Source organism: Salvelinus fontinalis, chromosome 6 (genome assembly GCF_029448725.1).
Source record: "Salvelinus fontinalis isolate EN_2023a chromosome 6, ASM2944872v1, whole genome shotgun sequence".
Lineage (NCBI taxonomy): Eukaryota > Metazoa > Chordata > Actinopteri > Salmoniformes > Salmonidae > Salvelinus > Salvelinus fontinalis.
This window is the reverse complement of record NC_074670.1, coordinates 44757140-44774336: the sequence shown is the minus strand read 5'-3', so window position 1 is coordinate 44774336 and position 17197 is coordinate 44757140. Positions and strand designations below refer to the sequence as shown.

Here is a 17197-nt window from a genome sequence, read left to right as displayed (position 1 = left end):
GGACTGCTGAGGACTGGGGTAAAGTCATTTTTTCCTCTGATGAAGCCCCTTTCCGATTGTTTGGGGCATCCAGAAAAGGCTTGTCCAAAGAAGACAAGGTGAGCGCTACCATCAGTCCTGTGTCATGCCAACAGTAAAGCATCCTGAGACCATTCATGTGTGGGGTTGCTTCTCAGCCAAGGGATTGGGCTCACTCACAATTTTGCCTAAGAACACAGCCATGAATAAAGAATGGTACCAACACATCCTCCGAGAGCAACTTCTCCCAACCATCCAGGAACAGTTTGGTGACGAACAATGCCTTTTCCAGCATGATGGAGCACCTTGCCATAAGGCAAAAGTGATAACTAAGTGCCTCGGGGAACAAAACATCGATATTTTGGGTCCATGGCCAGGAAACTCCCCAGGCCTTAATCCCATTGAGAATTTGTGGTCAATCCTCAAGAGGCGGGTGGACAAACAAAATCCACAAATTCTGACAAACTCCAAGCATTGAATATGCAAGAATGGGCTGCCATCAGTCAGGATGTGGCCCAGAAGTTAATTGACAGCATGCCAGGGCGGATTGCAGAGGTCTTGATAAAGAAGGGTCAACACTGCAAATATTGAGTCTTTGCATCAACTTCATGTAATTGTCAATAAAAGCCTTTGACACTTATGAAATGCTTGTAATTACACTTCAGTATTCCATAGTAACATCTGACAAAAATATCAAAAGACACTGAAGCAGCAAACTTTGTGGAAATTAATATTTGTGTCATTCTCAAAACTGCCCAAAATTGCCCACGACTGTACACACAACTTTCCGAAGAAGTAATGACATGTGAATGTCTGCAACTACTGTGACTACCACTTTGTGTAGGCAGTTAGCAATGTCATTTCTAAAGGCTTTCCCATAAAACTTTCCAAATTAAATGTTAACTGCAAAGTAGGCTTACCTGGCAGAATGATATATCATGATTATTTCATCAATAGGGGGTATTTTGTTTCGTGAACTCTGCTAACGCGCATGAAGAAACACCGCCAGTCAAACATCCGTCTCTTGAGCTGCGCAAATGAAATTAAAGGGCAACTATACCGTCCCAAATGTATTTATTATTTTCTTCCCTAGACCTCAAAACTGGTCTCCTGATGTGGTTAAAGCATTGTTTTGGCCTAAGAACATACAATTATGTTGTTTTTCTATTGTAAACGGGCCCCCCACCCCCGAGGTCTGCGCCTCACAGTCCTGGTTCTCTATTCCCCTGATGAGTGCAGCTGCCAGACACGAGGTAGGAAGGATGGTCTCGGGGTCCGAGGGTGTAGCAGCGGGGCAATAGCGGTGTGAAAGCGCGCCAGGCTTAACATTCTTGGACCCAGGGCGGTAGGAGATGGTAAAGTTGAACCGAGTTAAAAGCAGGGCCCATTGAGCTTGCCTGGATTTGAGACGCTTGGCGTTGCGGAGATATTCCAGGTTCTTGTGAGCCGTCCACAAAATGAATGGATGTTCCGCCCCCTCTAACCAGTGCCTCCACTCCTCCAATGCCATCTTCACCGTGAGTAGTTCTTGATTTTCCACATCGTAATTCCTCTCGGTGGCGTTAAGAAGATGGGAGAAGAAGCCGCAGGGATGCAGCTTAAGGTCCAGGGCAGATCCCTGGGACAGGACAGCCCCGACTCCGTCCGAAGCGTCAACCTTGAAGATGAGGGAACACTGGGAGAGAAACGCCCGACGGGGTCCTGCCTCTCCAGTGAAGCGTTCCGGAGGTGGTAAGCGGGGATCTCGAGAAGCCAGGGTGGCCTATAGAGACGCACTGCTGACAGCAGGGTTACTGAGGGGCTGGGAGGTTACAATCCACGGAATAGCTCCAGCAACATATTCAAGGCACAGTCATGGCATTTCGCCAATGTCTGTAATCCTTCCATAAGACCTCAAAGTAACTCCTCGTGTCTCCCAATGGTGGCTCCTTGGGAGGATAGTCAGTTTTACTAGGGTAAGTTTGGCGGCGTGAGTGAAGGATGCTTTGTTGCGAAATAGAAAGCCGATTCTAGATTTGATTTTGGATTGGAGATGTTTGATATGAGTCTGGAAGGAGAGTTTACAGTCTAGCCAGACACCTAGGTATTTGTAGTTGTCCACGTATTCTGGATCAGAACCGTCCAGAGTAGTGATGCTAGGCGGGCGGGTGTGGGCAGCGATCGGTTGAAGAGCATGCATTTGGTTTTACTAGAGTTAATGAGCAGTTGGAGGCCACGGAAGGAGTGTTGTATGGCATTGAAGCTTGTTTGGAGGTTAGTTAACACAGTGTCCAAAGAAGGGCCAGATGTATACAGAATGGTGTGGTCTGCGTAGAGGTGGATCAGGGAATCACCCGCAGCAAGAGCGACATCGTTGATATATACAGAGAAAAGAGTCAGCCCGAGAATTGAAGCCTGTGGTACACCCATAGAGAGGGTAAGACCCAGATGCAGACAGTTCGAATCACAGGAGTTTATTTCCAAAACTCAGGGCAGAAAAAAACTCATCCAAGTCCAGGTAAGGTACAGAACGGCAGCCAGGCTCAAGGTCAGGGCAGGCAGAATGGTCAAAACCGGAAGAACTAGAAAACAGGGACTAAAGCTAACAGGAGTACGGTAAAATACGCTGGTGGCTTGACGAGACAAGACTAACTGGCAACAGACAAAGAGAAAACACAGGTATAAATGCACAGGGGATAATGGGCAAAATGGGTGACACCTGGAGGGGGGTGGAGACAAGCACAAGACAGGTGAAACAGATCAGGGTGTGACAATTTCGGTATTGAGTGTTGCATATTTTCCATTATAAAACTGTACTGAGATCTATCAGAGATTCAGTAACCCAACACATCGTCAAACTGACATTTGTTAATCCCAAATTACTTGCATAATCACTGATGTTAATGCACTTGACAAAAAATCTGCTTATTTCAGCATAAATCCTGTAATTACATACATGAATTTTCAAAAGTCAAAAGTGAATTTGACTGTAACAAAGTGACTTAAAAAAAGTATAATATCCATGGTAATATTAGTGTATTAGGACGTGGATATGTGTGGTTGTAAGGTATTTTAGATGTATTTCTGGATTGAATGGCATCTATGGGAAAATGGCATGATATGCATGCCATGATATGCCTATAAAGTATCTAAATGTGTGAGATATGGACCAAAAACTGTCTTGGGATATCAAACAACAGTATAGGTAAGTGTGAAAATCAGGGCTATGTCACACCATGATCTGTTTCAACTGTCTTGTGATGGTCTCCAACCCCCACCAGGTGTCTCCCATTACCTCATGTATTTATACCTGCGTTTCCTGTTTGTCTGTTGCCAGTTCGTCTTGTCCCGCCAAGTCCTACCAGCGTGTTCCCGTGTTTCCTGTGCTCTAGTTTTTGCTTTTCCTAGTCTTCCCAGTTCTGACCTTTCTGCCTGTCCTGATCCTGATCCTGCCTGCCGTCCAGTACCTGCCTGACTCTGATTTGGATTACGACTCTTTGCCTGCCTTGACCTACCGATTGCATGCCCCTTGTACTGTAATAAACTCTGAGACTCGTACTATCCGCCTCCTGTGTCTGCATCTGGGTCTTAGCCTGAGCCGTGATAGTATATACTAATTTAAGTGGCGGGGATGCTCCTTGCTGAAACACAAACTCCAGATTGTGGCTTTAAGTAAATTAAATGGGGTTTATGTACAACATATTTCTTAACAAACCCTACTAATCAAATAACTGATATTTTCCCAAAACATATATAATAGGTGTAAGGAGTGGTCCTAGTAATAAATTAAAGTCACCAGCACAGGACACCCATTGACTATACATTACAATTAGCTTATTATCATTACCGAAATTAAGGTTCTCATTACCCCCCCCCCCCCCCAAAAAACAGCAAATGAAGTGGTAATGATACATTTGTGTTTAGCTCAATCAGCAAATAATAGGGGACAGACATTATGAGTCAGCAAACAGTACATATGCTGCCCTATGTACATAGACATGGAATCACTGGTCACTTTATTAATGGAACACTAGTTACTTTAATAATGTCCACACACTACTCATTTCATATGTATATTCCGTATTCTACTGTATTTTGGTCAATGCCACTCCAACATTGCTCGTCCTAATATTTATATATTTCTTAATTCCATTATTTTATTTTTTAGATTGGTGTGTATTGTTGTGAATTGTTAGATACTACTGCACTGTTGGAGCTAGGAACATAAGCATCTCTCGCTACACCCACAATAAAATCTGCTAAATGTGTGTATTTGACCAATACAATTTGATTTGAATTGAACAATTGATCACATCACTAAATCCCATTCATGCCTCCATGTTGTTAATGTAATGTTTCTCCGACATTTTCCAATTTCAGCTTTTTAGCCATTTCGGTAATGAGAAGGTAAAGTGGGTGTTTGAGAATAAGAACCTCATTCTGATGGCGTATAAGCAAATAAATTAACTTAACTTGTGCTCATCTAAGGGCTACTCCTCTAGATTATGCATCATGCATGGGTGAATACAACTATTTAAATACTGATCGGAGTTCTAACAGGAACTTGAAAAAGTGCTACGTAATGAGAAACATGTCCAAAGACATCATTTTCCGTAATAAATATTATAGTTTAATGTAAATTTCAACTAGTGTAACATTGTTATTAATGTTGGACATAATACAGCAACATTCTTTGTGTTTTATTGAAATAAATTAGGTTTTTGTAAAGTAAAATTGTATGAAATGACCTGAGATTTTAACCCGGACAAATTTCGGTAATGAGAATTAAGGGGGAAAATGTCCAAACTTCAAAAGAAAATGCTAAACGTATTTACAATAATACACAGTGCAATTAACTATGTATCTTACTCTTCAGAATGATTGTATATTTCTGCAGATACATCATGGTTTTGTAACTGTATTATCTACAGACATGGTTAAACCTGGTTTCATGATAATCACCCTGCTAGGTTTTCTGTTCCAACTGATAATTAGGTCTAATTCATTCTTCTTAGAGGGGAAGAATGAAAAAAGCATTGGCTTCAAGGACCAGATTTGAATTAGATGGTCTCTGCAGTATGTAATGCTCCTAGCGGGTGGTTTAGAATGTGTTAGCATTCCATCTCCCACAGCTTGTTATCTATAGGGATTCAATGCAAGAACACTTGTCAATACAGTATAATGGAATAACAATGGAATAACTAATATGCACTATATGTTGATGTATGTCTATTTTCGAGAGTGCTATTCAAGGCTGGTGTTCTGTCTTTCTGGGAATCTGTTTCTTGACTGATAAAGAGAAAACAGTATCGTGCATAGGCTTTCATCATCACTCATCTCTTATTCTGAGACTGTAAAGACTGCCATTTAATGAGCCAGTGCTATAACTCTTGGCTATTTATACCATTGTTTCAGATCGTCTACAATATTTTATTCCAGAAGCAGAAATAATTGTAAGTAACGACATGAGAAAACAGTACATCAGAGCTCTGTTCTTCCAACAACAATACCTGTACAGATTGCAAGGTGAGCCCATATCTGTCAATGGTGTGCGTACTGGGAGCAGAGTCAGGTGCAGGAGAGTAGAGAGTTGTGAACAGGCGCACACTTTATTTAGGCAGAAGAAACCAACAGACGGACGAAACTGCGTCGAACACCTGCAAAACGCGCAAACAGTCACAATAATATGCACAAGCAAATAAACATACCTCGTGAATTAAAACACGGAATAAACACACACCAGAAGTAACGCGTCAAACATGACACGTAACACGAAACCATCTCACACAAAGACGTGAGGGGGAACAGAGGAATAAATACATGTAGTGTGATTGGGGAATGAAAACCAGGTGTGCAGGGAACAAGACAAAACAAATGGATAAATGGAAAATGGAGCGGCGATGGCTAGAAAGCCAGTGACGTCGACCGCCGAACGCCAAGTCGTGACAATATCTCTACCGTGTGCGTTTCCATGAACCGATCTCGACTTGTTTCCTCATTTAGTTCTCAAGAGAATGGAGAAAAGTGTTTGGAGAAATGTCATAACAGCTGCTGTCCATAAGAATGTATAGAGGGAAGCCTCGCGAGGAAGCCTCCTTGTGGCGGGCTGGGCGCATGCATACTGACTTCGGTCGCCAGCTGTGCGGTGTTTCCTCCAACACATTGGTGCAGCTGGCTTCCAGGTTAAGTGAGTTGTGTGTCAAGAAGCAATGTGGCTTGGCGTGGTCGTGTTTCGGAGGACGCATGGCTCTCGACCTTTGCCTCTCCCGAGTCCGTACGGGAGTGGCAGCGATGAGACAAGACTGTAACTACCAATTGGATATAATGAAATTAGGGAGAAAGAAATTGTAAAAAGTACCAAAAATAATCAAATCTGTACATAAATAAAATAATAATAATTGATTGAGGGCGCACCTCTGATCTTTGCCATTGATCACTTCTGTGATAGCACTTCTATTGGCAATTGTGGGCTCGATACATCTTTATTGGTCCATGTATGTGCGGTCTAACCAGAACTGGTGGCACGAGAGAAAGATTTTCGATTGTACAGATGTTTGGCTAACAGAATCTATAATAATAATCAATTAAACAGCCCATATGATACCGCAGCACTTGTAGACTAGCACAGGAAAGCAGCGCCACAGATGAAAGGACAAAACCTGAGTTAGTAAGTAGCCTATATTTGGTACAGCTCATGCGGCTCACCTCGCTACCTCCCTCCGACAGCCAAAAAATTTGAGTTTTTTTCATGAAAGTAACGCAAAGTAATATATCATAATATAATGTAATATGTTACTTTTGTTGAACGTAATAAGTAATATATTAATTACCTAATCCCAACACTGCTTGTAGAGTTTATATTACAATCTAATCAAGCAGATAGCGCACACTGGATTATATCAGAGGCCAGAATTAGATTAACAGGAAAAAAAGACATTAGCAACAAATGGTTAGTCAGGCCTATTCAGCTACTCAACAGGCTCAACAGACAATCTGTCTGACTGGCCGGTAATGGGAGATCTTTCAAGTTCTCTAAAGACATGGAGAGGAGCACATGCATGCACACACAGAGAAAATACAGAATACAGAAAACGATCATTTCTTAGTTTGTGCAATTGAACATAAAATAATGCAATTTAAAATGAAATAGATGCACATCATCACATGCTCTTCACATCAAACATGCATGTAACCTGAACTAGCGTGTCAGAGAGATTGACAGAGAACACAGAGCAGGTTGAGGGAGTATGGGGGTGTGAAATAGACTCACTTGAGAGGTTGTCAAGCAGCACTAGACAGGAACAGGCCTAGTGTTGCAGAACCAGAGCAGGAGTTTGTAGGCAGAGGAGCAGCCACTGGAGGAGGAGGAGGCACATGGTAGCAAGAGCAGGGGGCAGAAGAAGTCCAGACAGAGGGAGAGAGGCAGGGAGGGAGGGAGAGAGGCAGGGAGGCAGGGAGGCAGGGAGGGAGGGAGAGAGGCAGGGAGGCAGGGAGGGAGGGAGGGAGGGAGGGAGGGAGGGAGGGAGGGAGGGAGGGAGGGAGGGAGGGAGGGAGGGAGGGAGGGAGGGAGGGAGGGAGGGAAAAACATAAGGAAGAGGGGGAGAAAGGCAGAGGAGAAGACAAGGGGAGTGGGAGAGAGAGAAAGAGAGTGGGGGAAAATATGGTTAATCCACACCCAAGTGACTCATTCAGCAGTTACTAACACACAGCTAGTGTACATACAGCCATATACTTTAGGAGCTCCGCACGCAGGTCACTAAGCTAATATATGGAATTGTTTTAAGATCGTCATACCATGGATCATTTAGCTATTTAATTTGGAATTTTAAGACCCCTGTAGGTATACACAGTTTTCTAAACTAAATTATTTGATAAAATATTGAATTTGGCTTTTACTACTATAGCCCATAGCAAACACAATGAATTACAAATTCATAAACGGCAACCGGTACCAGATTACCTTCAGACGAGTCATGTGACACTTGTGGGGGTCGTAGAGCAAAACCGAGAAAAACATTGTGTTCGTGAGAATCTCCCCTTTCCATGGTGGGGTCATAGTTGTTTGTAGCCCAAACCGTTTGGACACTACAGACAGAAGTTGGCACATCGGCAGTACCGACATCAGACAAGTCTCGTGGGGCTTGTGGGGGTCGTAGAGCAACTGGAGAACACCATCGCGTTCGTGAGAGTCTCATCTTTAGTCCGTAGGCCAACCTGTTCGGACGCTACAGACATTTCTGTAAGAAGACAGATTTTTGGGATGCCTCCTGGTCTGACAAACAACGCTGTAGCTCTGTCACTTTCCACTGCAGATGCAGCATGACATCGAGTGGATGCGGTGGATTGAAACCTAGCCCATGCAAAACAAATGATATCTCTAGCTTAAACTGACGGATTCTGGCTTTTTTTGTTATTATGTTACTTCACGGTGCGCCAATAGACGTAAGGATTAAGGACAAACTGAGAAAATGCAGCACACCAACATTAAAGTAAATCAAAGAAGTAGTTGAAAGAGTCTAACAATATAGAGGAAGGTTTGAGATGGCAAAAGGCTCTCGGAAGACAGATAATGAAAGACCCTTGAACCAGGTGAGTCAGACTTGCTCTGTCTTTATTTCGGAGCTTTAAAAGTCATATATGTGGTTAGCAGCACATACAGAAACCCCAAATGATGTACATTATGTGCTCGGCATGTAAAAGCAAATACGAGAATGTACACAGTATACACGTAGCCTTAATCAATGAGGCTATCAGGTGCTAACTACGGGCTCGGCTGCTTGTTTGGTGCCATTCTTCTTCAGTAAACAACAACAACTCAACTCTCACTGCTGGGTAAAGACAGGAGTGGATAGGATACTGAATCTACAGTACAAAGAATCCAACAATGGACTGTCTCCCTATGTGCTCTATAACAACACTGCTGTGAGGTCACAGGAAAAGACAGCACTCAAACTGGCTGAAAGGGGAAGGTGTGAGTATGACAGTTACCTAATGGGCATCCCACTGTAATAGTCCCAGCGAGGGCTATCAGCTGTAACGTGCTGGATGGTTGTGCTCAGACTCAGACTCAGCAAACTCAGCAGAAGAAGCACACAGGTTCAAGTCACGTCTAACTGACTAAATTGTCCGAGCTGACAAAAGAAAAAAGCTCTAAGCATCTATTTTCAGCTGTGTCAAACATACATTAGTTTGCAATTTCATAATGTAAAAACTGGCACACTGACAGGTGTAGACCTTACAGGGAAATGCTTACTTACAAGCCAGGGCAACCAGCACGTAGGTCCAGAATGCTGTTCATCGACTACAGCTCAACATTCAACACCATAGTACCCTCCAAACTCATCATTAAGCTCGAGACCCAGGCCCTGTGCAACTGGGTCCTGGACTTTCTGATGGGACGCCCCCAGGTGGTGAGGGTAGGAAACAACATCTCCACCCCGCTGACCCTCAACACTGGGGCCCCACAAGGGTGCGTTCTCAGCCCTCTCCTGTACTCCCTGTTCACCCATGACTGCGTGGCCATGCACGCCTCCAACTCAATCATCAAGTTTGTAGACGACACCACAGTGGTAGGCTTGATTACCAACAACAACGAGACGGCCTACAAGGAGGAGGTGAGGGCCCTCGGAGTGTAGTGTCAGAAAAATAACCTCACACTCAACGTCAACAAAACAAAGGAGATGACCGTGGACTTCAGGAAACAGCAGAGGGAGCAGCCCCCTATCCACATCGACGGGACAGTAGTGAAGGTGAAAAATGTTAAGGTCCTCGGCGTAAACATCACGGACAAACTGAAATGGTCCACCCACACAGACAGCGTGGTGAAGAAGGCGCAACAGGAGGCTGAAGAAATTTGGCTTGTCACCAAAAACACTAACAAACTTTTACAGATGCACAATCGAGAGCATCCTGTCGGGCTGTATCACCGCCTGGTACGGCAACTGCTCCGCCCACAACCGTAAGGCTCTCCAGAGAGTAGTGAGGTCTGCACAACGCATCACCAGGGGCAAACTACCTGCCCTCCAGGACACCTACACCACCCGATGTCACAGGAAGGCCAAAAAGATCATCAAGGATAACAACCACCCGAGCCACTGCCTGTTCACCCCGCTATCATCCAGAAGGCTAAGTCAGTACAGGTGCATCAAAGCTGGGACCGAGAGGCTGAAAAACAGCTTCTATCTCAAGGCCATCAGACTGTTAAACAGCCATCACTAACATAGAGTGGCCGCTGCCAACATACTGACTCAAATCTCTAGCCACTTCAATAATAAAAAAAAGGATGTAATAAATGTATCACTAGTCACTTTAAACAATGCCTATATTAAACATGTCATATGTATATACTTTACTCTATACCATCTACTGCATCTTGCCTATGCCGTTCGGCCATCACTCATGAATATACAGTATTTATATGTACATAATCTTATTCATTCCTTTACACTTGTGTGTAAAAGGTAGTTGTTGTGAAATTGTTAGATTACTTGTTAGATATTACTGCATGGTCAGAACTAGAAACACAAGCATTTCGCTACACTCGCATTAACATCTACTAACCATGTGTATGTGACCAATACAATTTGATTTGAAGTCCCAAACAAGTCCGGATCTAGGACATCCCGGGTAGGCACCCACGCCCGCTCCTCGGGGCCGTAGCCCTCCCAGTCCACCAGGTACTGCAGGGTGCCTCAGACCCACGAGCCTCCAACAGACACCAGACAGCGTAGGCCGGGCAACCATCAACAAGTCGAGGGTGCGGAGGGGCAGCTGTGGGTGGAGAGAAGGGACTGGTCCTTACCAGCTTGAGACAGGAGACATGGAAGGATTGACAGACCCTCATAGACCTGGGAAGCTGGAGACGATAGGTGACCAGGATGATGAGACTCAGGATCTTGAATGGTCCTATGTAGCGTGGAGCGAGCTTCGGCGACTCCACCTTTAAGGGAAGATCACGGGTGGACAGCCACACCCTTTGACCCGTCGGAGGAGCCAAAGAGGCCATCAGTGCTGGTTTGCCTGGTGTTGGTGTCGGGCAGAGGAGTGGAGCAAGGAGGATCGTGCTCTGATCCAGGTGCGGCGACATCGTCGAATGAACGCCTCGGTTGATAGCACCCCCACTTCGGCCTCCTGTTCAGGAAACATGGGGGGGAGGACCCGAACTGACACTGGAACGGTGGCAGTCCAGTGGTCGAGTTCGGCAGTGTGTTTTGAGCATCCTCTGCCCAGACGAGGAACTTGCTCCAGTTACTGGCCTGGGTGGAGACGAAACAGCGGAGGAACTTCTCAAGCTCCTGGTTGGCCCTCTCCGTTTGCCCATTCGACTGTGGGTGGAACCCCGAGGAGAGATTCCCAGACACCCCCAACAGGTAGAAGAAGGCTTTCCAAAACTGTGCGACGAACTGGGGCCCACAAACCAAGACAATGTCCGATGAAATGGGCTGCCTTGGAAAAACGTTAGACAACCACCAGGATAGTGGTAAGCCCTTGGGATGGGGGTAACCCGGTAATAAAGTCTATGGACAGGTGGGACCAGGGCCGGCTCCATACATTTTCCCAGACACCCACACGTACTCGTTACATTTTGAATGCTTAGCAAGACAGGAAAATGGTCTAATTCACACACTTATCAAGAGAACATCCCTGGTCATCCCTATTGCCACTGATCTGGCGGACTCAATAAACACATGCTTCGTTTGTAAATGATGTCTGAGTGTTGGAGTGTAAATAAATAGAAAACTAGAAAATGTGTCCGTCTGCATTGCTTAACTTTTTATGGCTGCAGGGGCAGTATTGAGTAGCTCTGATTAAAGATGCCCATTTCAAACGGCCTCGTACTCAATTCTTGCTCGTACAATATGCATATTATTATTACTATTGGATAGAAAACACTCTCTAGTTTCTAAAACCGTTTGAATTATATCTGTGAGTCAAACAGAACTCATTTGGCACAAACTTCCTGACCAGGAAGTGGAAAGTCTGAAATCGATGCTCTGTTCTACTTCCTGCCTATACATGGGCATGATACGCAAAGTCTACGTGCACTTCATAGACCTTCCCCTGGATGTCAAGAGGCTGTGAGAGAAGAAATTTTGTGTTTATCTTGGTCTGAAGTTGAATACAAGCTCTTTGTATGACGTGTCCCTCATTTCCGGTACTCTTGGGAGAGCGAGGTGGACAGTGGGATTGCCTTCTGTTTAGCTGCCGTTATGGACAACCAATATCTCCGGCTTTGATTTTATTTGATACATCTGACCATATCATCGTAAAGTATGTTTTTTCAATATAGTTTAATCAGATTATTGAATTTTTTGGGGGAGTTTTGCCGTGTTCCGTTCTCTGACTTTGTTGACGATGGAGAGATCCGTGCCACTTGGCTAGTGCGCGTGCTAATTGAAGAGGGAAAGTTGCCGTTCTAAATCCAAACAACGATTGTTCTGGACAAAGGACACCTTGTCCAACATTCTGATGGAAGATCAGCAAAAGTAAGAAACATTTTATGATGCTATTTCATATATCTGTCGTACATGTGAACTAGTCGTGGGCGCCCAACGTTTGGGTACTCTAGCTATACCGAAGCTGCATATCGTAATTAAGTTATTTTTAGAATTCTAACACTGCGATTTCATTAACAACTAATGGATCTATCATTTCCTATACAACATGTATTTTTTAGTTATGTTTATGAATAGCTATTTGGTCAGAATATGTGTGTCAGAAAAAGTGTCAGGAAAAATCCGGACGTAGTGGGAAAAAGTAGCTAAGTTAGCACAATGTGTAACCATTGATTTCAGCTCTAAATATGCACATTTTCGAACAAAACATAAATGTATGTATAACCTCATGTTATAGGACTGTCATCTGAGGAAGAAAATCAAGGTTAGTCAAAAATTATATATCTTTTGCTTGTTTGTTACGATCGCTTACTTTTGCTACTGGGAAATTGCTTGTGTTTTTGGCTATTGTGGTAAGCTAATATAACGCTATATTGTGTTTTTGCTGTAAAAGACTTGATAAATCGGAAATATTGGCTGGAATTACAAGATGCCTGTCTTTCAATTGCTGTACACTATGTATTTTTCAGAAATGTTTTATGATGAGTATTTAGTTATTTGGCGTTGGTGTCTGTAATTATTCTGTCTGCTTTCGGTGCAATTTCTGATTGTAGCTGCAATGTAAACTATGATTTATACCTGAAATATGCAAATTTTTCAAACAAAACATAGATTTATTGAATAACATGTTATAAGACTGTCATCTGATGAAGTTGTTTGTTGGTTAGTTTGGTTGGTTCTTGATTAGTTAGGTTGGCTTTGTGCATGCTACCTGTGCTGTGAAAAATGTCTGTCCTTTTTTGTATTTGGTGGTGAGCTAACATAAATATACGTGGTGTTTTCGCTGTAAAACATTTTAAAAATCGGACATGTTGGCTGGATTGACAAGATGTGTACCTTTCATATGCTGTATTGGACTTGTTAATGTGTGAAAGTTAAATATTTAAAAAATATATATTTTGAATTTCGCGCCCTGCACTTGAGCTGGCTGTTGTCATAAGTGTACCGACGTCGGGCTTGCAGCCATAAGTTAATATAAGGAATTTAAAATGTTTATACTTCTACTTTTGATTCTTAAGTATATTTGAGCAATTACATTTACTTTTGATACTTCTACTCAAGTAGTATTTTACTGGGTAACTTTCACATTTTCAATGAAGGTATCTTTACTTTTACTCGAGTATGACAATTGGGTACTTTTTCCACCACTGCACCCACTAACATGCAAGCTGCTGCTACTCTGTCTATCTTACACTTACATGTAAATATGATATTGGAACTGAGTTTCTTAATATTCTTAATATTTCCTGTATAAAGTATGCTTACTTACTTAGTGTATTTCATATTTCCTATTCTTATTTCTCATGTGTTTTTGCTAGTAATACATTGTTATTGATTATTGCATTGTTGGGTTTTGAGTTTGCAAGAAAGACATTTCACCGTACTTGTGCATGTGACATTAAAACTTGAAACTAACACCAGCCACACACACTACACGATAAAGGCTAAAAAATGTGGAAACTGACAGAAGATTGTCGGAGCCTACGACCGCACATAGTGGTTAAATAGTCAGACCGAGACCCTGTCACGCTGAACGAGTGAAGATGTCCGACAATCGTTTCACGACCTGGACATTTTGTTTGGGACGACAAAATCGTGGCATAAGACGGCTACAATCGTACAGTCTGTGCGGGCATTTAGCAGTGGTTATGGCATGGATTTTGACAATGGAAACGCAGCCTATCCAGTCTTAACGTGCAGTGCCCATACGCACATGAAACAAGAGATGTGCTTTTTGTGCCTGTAAACCTTGTATGTAGCAACATTGTTTCATTTGATTTAAAAAATCAAGTCCGTAGTAGGCTACCCTTACCATACTCTAACAAAAGCTGGTTCAACAGCAATGCATCTGGTGTCTTTCTTATCCTGACCATCCATTAGCCAAGTGGCCTATCCATAAAGGTTTCTAAATGCTCTACTCGTGAGGCTTTTGCCTTCATGCTTTTGCATTATTTACAATTCACATAGGTCCTGAGGTGCATATTGCATTCGGATTGTATCCATCCCCATTTTCAAAGACGGCCTCTTGGTCGGTTACCAAAGACGAGCTCATCTAAACATATTAAAAATATATAGTCCTATAACGCAATATCAACGGTATGCCTCGGCTAAGTCTTGCTTATTGAGAACGTGCCTCACACATATAATATAATTTACGGGAGCCTAGTATTTTTTATTTCAGGATAAGTGCAATGCGTAAAGGTCTATACTTGTTGGCATTTTTGGTCTTAATTTAAGGTTAGGCATTAGGGTTAGCTGTGTGGTAAAGTTTAGGGTTAAGGTTAGGGTTAGGTTTAAAATCAGATTTGATGACTTTATGGCTGTGCGCCAATTAATGACCACTCTGTGGAGCTGCCTCCAGAACAATATCCATGATGAAAAACGCTAACCTGCTACTCGTTAAAACCAAGTACAAGAATGTTGACTGTCAACAATCCAAACAAATTGAACAAACACTGGATGTTTATTTTTACTCTTGCCATCACACGTCACTGTAGCCTATGCTATTTAATCAACTGTGGTACCAATCTACAGTAGTACAAAGGACTAAGATGAGAATATTCCGTGGCCCCAGCCAAATTGGAGTTGGTGACAATGCAAAGGCCGTCATTAACCTACAGAACTTGGGACGAACACATGCAGTATTAAGCCATGGAAGGCCTTGATTAGCCAGTGAGTGGTCAAGACCTTGTCACGCAACTTGTTTATTAATCAAAATCCAGCCCTTTCCTGCCACCGCCAGCTATTGTGCTCTTAATTCCGGCTGTTTAAATAGCAAACATATTTTTGACACACACCCGGACCTATAGCGCTACCACCAGGCCTTAGATTTACAATTGAGTTAGGTTTGTTAGAATAGAGCCTACGGACAAAAGAATATTACAAGCATCACCTCTTTCGATATGAGCCTTTCCCAGTCAGGAACATGGCCGAGTCCTCAGATAACCTTACATACATTGATTGATGTTTCTCAATCATGATATGGTAATTGAGGAAGGTCCTCGGATAAACTTACAAACGTTCAGTATTGATTGATGTTATGGTAAGGAGAAATGAGGTTTATTATAACTCTTGATGCAGAAATGGCACTCAGAAATCCAGATGCTTTAAACATAGCCCATAAATACGTTCACTAAATCAGAAAACGTGTAGTGTAGTTTGTGATCATAATGTAATGTCTTTCTATGCGATTCTGGTGCCAGTTGTCAATGTCATACTCCTGTCAAGGTATTTACCGTTGCCACGGCCACTTCCGGTTTCTTTCTGTTTGTTTTCTGCAGACAAAACAAAACAGACAGACTCTCCACGCTGTCCAGACACTGTCTGGTCCAGACCTGACACATACACATATATGTGGCATTGTTTCAAAGCCTTTCCACCAGAACCAATCATCCAGATGCAGACTGAGTGAGTATAGGAAGTGTATTACAAATTGCATACAATATGCTGCTCAGTGTCGTATGTGCTACCTGATTGAGCCGTTAAGCAATTTGTGAAATTGAGGTCAAATAACCCGGGGGGGGGGGGGGGGGGGGGGGGGGGGGGGGGGCGCCACGGCATCTGGTAGAGACTTCTAACTTCTAACACAGAGATATATTATATCCAATATACCATAGCTTACAGTATACAGTACATTGGGGAAAACAGTAGATCAAATATCTGTTTAAAATATGTCTATGTTATTTGATAGACTGCTTGGTATTCAATATGAGCGGAGTGCAAGGGCATTTGATCATTCTAAACAGAGTGGGTTGAGAACCCCACCACAGTGAAACTGATCTGCAATGCCACCCGGTGCTCACTAGCAGCGCCCACGTCTGTGAGACTGTACATGTTTTCTTAGCATCACTACACACTCCCCCTGCCAGAATAACGCTAAGTTCAGGGATGAGCTTTCATTGCTGTAGCAGTGTAGACTGTAGAGAAGCTAGATGTAGGCCCGGACTGGGCTTTGCTGGCTCTGCTCTCTCAATTGCCCCATATATCTTCCCTATTAGCCCTGGAGCTGATGCATAAAACTGCTGTTGGTTCAAGATGTGGCACCATGGTGCGGTGTGGTTTATCTCCTCTTCACGTGTGCTCCCTACTCTCACTTTGGCCAAGGATTAGTTTCTACCACAATCACGCAATAACCGCTCGTCTACCTCACAGATATAAATAAAGGAGCAGGTCAAAGACGAGGCCTTGTTCGAGGTAAGACACCTTGTGGGAGCGTAGACTGAATAATGCAACAAAACCTTTGTTCCAGGTCTGAAAAACAGCAACCCTTTCGGTTTTATATATTTATAATGGCCTAAACGTGGGCAGATTTTAATATCCTTTAACAAAAATGATGTACCTACATCCTTAGAGCTTTGAAGTATGTATAGGGGTCAATACTGAGAGGCAAGGGCAACTGACAGTATGTCAGTACCATCTTTGAAACATGGAGTCTTTTAAAGAGTGAAAAAAGTAACATTTTCATCTTTTAAAGTGTGAAAAAAGTAACATTTTCCTCTCTCAAGAGCTGTCCCTGTGATGAATGTCCAATATGTTTACACAATCACAAAATCCCTCCGACAACTCCCTTTTGAAGTGGATTTTTA

At 43.0% G+C, this 17197-nt stretch overlaps 1 protein-coding gene across 1 annotated transcript in view; it reads right to left on the bottom strand.

The window, feature by feature from the left end:
* LOC129857883 (5-hydroxytryptamine receptor 4-like) overlaps positions 1 to 17197 on the bottom strand; it is a 181413-nt gene that overhangs the window by 22736 nt on the left and 141480 nt on the right. The window contains exon 8 of the mRNA XM_055926558.1: positions 7268 to 7352. The gene's annotated coding sequence lies outside the window, so the exon portion shown is untranslated. The remainder of the gene's footprint in view (positions 1 to 7267; positions 7353 to 17197) is intronic.